Source organism: Dicentrarchus labrax, unplaced genomic scaffold (genome assembly GCF_905237075.1).
Source record: "Dicentrarchus labrax unplaced genomic scaffold, dlabrax2021, whole genome shotgun sequence".
In the NCBI taxonomy this organism is placed as follows: domain Eukaryota; kingdom Metazoa; phylum Chordata; class Actinopteri; family Moronidae; genus Dicentrarchus; species Dicentrarchus labrax.
In genome coordinates, this window is record NW_026136703.1 from 6,182,462 (window position 1) to 6,186,717 (window position 4,256).

Below are 4,256 nucleotides of genomic sequence, written 5' to 3' on the forward strand. Positions count from 1 at the left end.
CCTTGCTCAAGGACACATCGGTAGGTCAGTGGATGTTTTTCTTCAACTTTCTCCTGAATTCAGATAAAGGAGAGAGAGAGAGAGAGTGTGTGTGTGTGTGTGTGTGTGTGTGTGTGTGTGTGTGTGTGCAATCGGCATAGAAGCACAGCCTGAAACCAATCCTTCATCAAGGGAAAAGGTTCAACACTCTCTCATGGCCAAAGGAAACTTTTTAGGTGTGTTGACTTTGTAGAGACTGAACCATCAGGCTTCAGCCCCCGTCCACTCAGAAATCTGTTTCTTCTTGTTCCTACAGTTTGCTGTTTGAATGCTCTATGTGCAGAGTTTGACTCTAGAAGGATGTTTTTACATTGATCTGCTGAAAGTGGAAAGATTCTCTGTGCTCATTGATTTTCATGAGCATGATTTGTGACATCACAAATAGTTTGGAAGTCAACCCTGGTCCAGTATGCAACTTCTACAGTGGGATCCATCAGTGCACATCCACTGAGAATGGACTTTACAGTAGAGTAGGAGACATCTTGTGTCCAGCAGGAAAACTTCAGAAATGAACACAATGTGCATATTCATAGATTCTGGGTTTTGTCTTAACAAATGTCTGGAGGGGATCTTTAAAATAAAGTTTCCTCTTTGCCTTGAGTGTTGCATCGTCTCCCTTAGGTTGTTCCCCTCAGGTGACAACGTGCATGGCACAAATAAGCTTATATGTGTCTCAGGTTTCATTTTGGTACTGCACTTGCGTCAACATTTATCCTAATTAAAAATGTTTGCAGGGATCCCATAGTTAAATTTAGTCATTTTCAGCCTTGTGACAGGCAAAGAAGACTGAGGACTAAGATGCAGCAAAGCTCTCATATAGGCCAGGTTCAAAGCCAAGACATCACACTATGGCTACGTTCAAACTGCAAGCCTTAACGCTCAATTCTGATTTAAAATGTCCATATCAGATTCCAGGGAGAACATTTCATGACGAACGCAGTCCAGTATAGAATGACATAAAAATCACATGAATTCTGATAAGATTCTTCACACTGAGGTCTCACAAAATCAGACCTGGGCCACTTTCATATGTGGTCCAAATCAGAATTGAAAATATCAGATTCCATGTGATTTGTGCTGTTCACACTGTCATGTGTGAGTCCCATATGGTCATTCTGGCCTGCTGTCTAAACGCAGCCTTAGAGCGTTGAAGCAGTTGTGCAATTTGTCACACTCCAATGGTTTAAATAAAAAGGTATTATAAAAACTGATAATAACTGAATGTTTATTTTCCCGCATTACTGGAATGATCTATTATAACCTGAACATGAACATCTCTATTTCATTTGAAGGTTAAAAGACAAAAACTGGGATTGTACCATAACAGTCAGCCATGTGGCTCAGGAGGTAGAGCAGGTCATCCACTAACCATAAGGTTGGCGGTTTAAACCCCGGTTCCTCCTGCTACATGTGGAAGTATCCTTGAGCAAGACACTGAACCCCAAATTGCTCCCAATGCTGTGCATCGGAGCATGAATGTGAATGAATGGATTAGTTCCTGTTTGTGATGCATGTTTAGCGTCTAGTGTAAAAGAGCTCTGAGTGGTCAGAAGACTAGAAAGGCTATACAAGTAGCTACAGTCCATTTATCCATTCTTTTACTAAACAATTATTCAGATAAATAATAGCAGGTCATTTAGACAGTACACAGTCTTTATTGTCCCTAGGGGGAAATTTGTTTTCACAGCCTGCCTGTCTGACAAGGACAATTTACAGATGATATAGACTCTTTATACAGCAGATATTACAGGAAAAGCACAGGTGTAAGTGATAACATTAAAAGCAAGCTAGTACCAGGGTCCTGGTCAAAATGCCTGTGGTGAAACTGGCCTATTCTCATAATATACACACGGCCACATAGGCACATATACATTCACGTGCATACTGTACATCTACTATATGTTTTAATTTTCTGATGCTTTTGCAGAGATCATGTTTTACAGTGGATTTCCTCAGGTAGGGGCCACTCAGTTTATGCAAAATAGAATAATTACTGGCATATGAAACAGATCCATATCCCTTTGATAAATGATTTTACCTGTTTCAACTGTGTGCTACATTTCTCCTGACTTTCGCTGGAATTACAATGAGTTGGCAGGTGGAAAGCCACTGACAGTGCCGAGGGATGCTGCTCATGGCATTGTGACACCCCATTTGAGCTGGAAAATCAGTGGGAACAGGAGCTGTGAACCATGATGCAGGGTCAGGGTGAGACGACTCGTGTGTTACAGTGCTGCTCTTGCAAACCAGCAGCTCACCTGCATCCCAAGATTCCTTCTTTAAGCCTTCCCTCCAATACAGCCGTTTGGTTTAGTGTAATAGTACTGCAATGCTTGATGAGTCTCTAAAAGCAGTAGCTGTAAGAATAAGAAAATTTCTTTGGGGGTTTTAAAGCAGTTAAATAAAGCAGTTGGGGCAATTTGGTACTAAAACCAAATATTGCTGTAACATATATTTCTAAAAACACAAAAAGTGACTTTAGCTATTTCCCCAGTTACGACAGTATGATGCTGAGAGCATATGGATCAATACCGAGTTAAATAACAGTTCTCCTTGAGCATATAACACATGAATAAACAGTATATGTGTTTGTTTTGTAAGTGTATTCAGCAAGGGAGACTGCAGCTCCATGTTATGTAAGCTGTCCTTGACAGACTTTCCCTCCAGTCCAGTAATAAGCAGATGGAGTAGGATTCAATGAAAGCATTGTTAAACCTAACGCTGCCGGGGCATTTCCCTATCATACTGGGCAACTATCATATTGTCACAAGGATTGTATTACATGAACTGAAACATGAGCGGGCAGTTTTTTTTTTTCACAATTTAAACAGTTTTGTTTAAATGGATATTTTCTTTTGTTATTATTATTTGAGGTTTTGTTATTTTGCCACAACAGAAAGACATAATGAAATGGGACAAGAACTAAGACAGATCTAATCCATAAGTGTTTCCACATTGGCGTAAAATCTCACTAAGCCTGTTCTTGATTTTCAGTAATCAGACTTAATATGAAACATGCAGCTGTCCCTGTAATTTAGAATTATTTGACAAAAGCAGTGAGAAAATGTAACTGATGTTTCAGCGTCAGTTAAATTAAAACCAAACTTTGATGCAGTGCTGACTCTTCATCTATCAGAAAAAGATCACAATAAAAATTAACATTACATTACATTAAGGTCTCCTACAGTAACTGAAGAAAACCACAAGTGATGTTCTCCAATGATCAAACATTACAAATGGATCAAATCACAGGTTGGTGTTGCAAATGTGAGAATAATAACATCCACAGCAAATGCAAAGCAGATGGACCCTTACATTACTGTACCATAGATGCTGTTTGAGACCGCTGGTACTTTTTTATATCAATCCCCTCCTGGATAGCCTGCAGCTAAATTTACATTTTATATTTTGCTTAGGTTTACATTATTGGGCCTATATCTTCATGTATTACCAACACTAACAATTCAAGCAATAATCTTTATGTCAGCCCATCTCTGAAATGTTGTATTAACTTACAGTTTATTTTTAAGGCTAATCAACTTTTCCTTGCAGGAGTCATCCCAAAAGGATCAATAAAGAGAAGTCTAAGTCTAAGTCTAACAGAATCAAACATAATTTAGTAAATGCCTTTTTAATGGACACATTTAGTGGTTTAAACAGATTTAAACTTAAAAATTATATATTTCTTAATATTTACAGCTTTATATCAGGTAATTTACCAGGAAAATATAAACATTTAAAATTTTCATAATTTTCATCTCATTGAAGTCAGTAGTAAGATTTGAGGGAGCTACAGGTACTGGACCGGGACTGGCCCCTGTGGGTGTCCCCTGGTTGTTGGTGGCGAATTAATGTTTTCAATGCTTCACAACTGGAGAGATTTCTAAAAGAAGAAGAATTAACACACTTGGTATTTCCACAATCACATTGTGCCATTGTTTCCAGTGGTGGACCAGATGTGACCCAGCTGTAGAAGTTTATATTTGACTTAGCTAAAGTGACGCTTTGTAAATCTTTTTCTTGCTGCATGAAGCCCCGGAGAGTAAAGGTGTATTTTATTCTATCAGTGTGGAGCTGCTGCTGCTGCTGCAAGGAAACAAAGCAATGGAAAACTATCTGACTTCTAATGGAGTTCAGCCGGAAGTGCTCTCCTCAGAACGGGGCGTATCGGAATGTGACCGACCAACGAACGTCATTACGTTTCTCGACGTAACGTA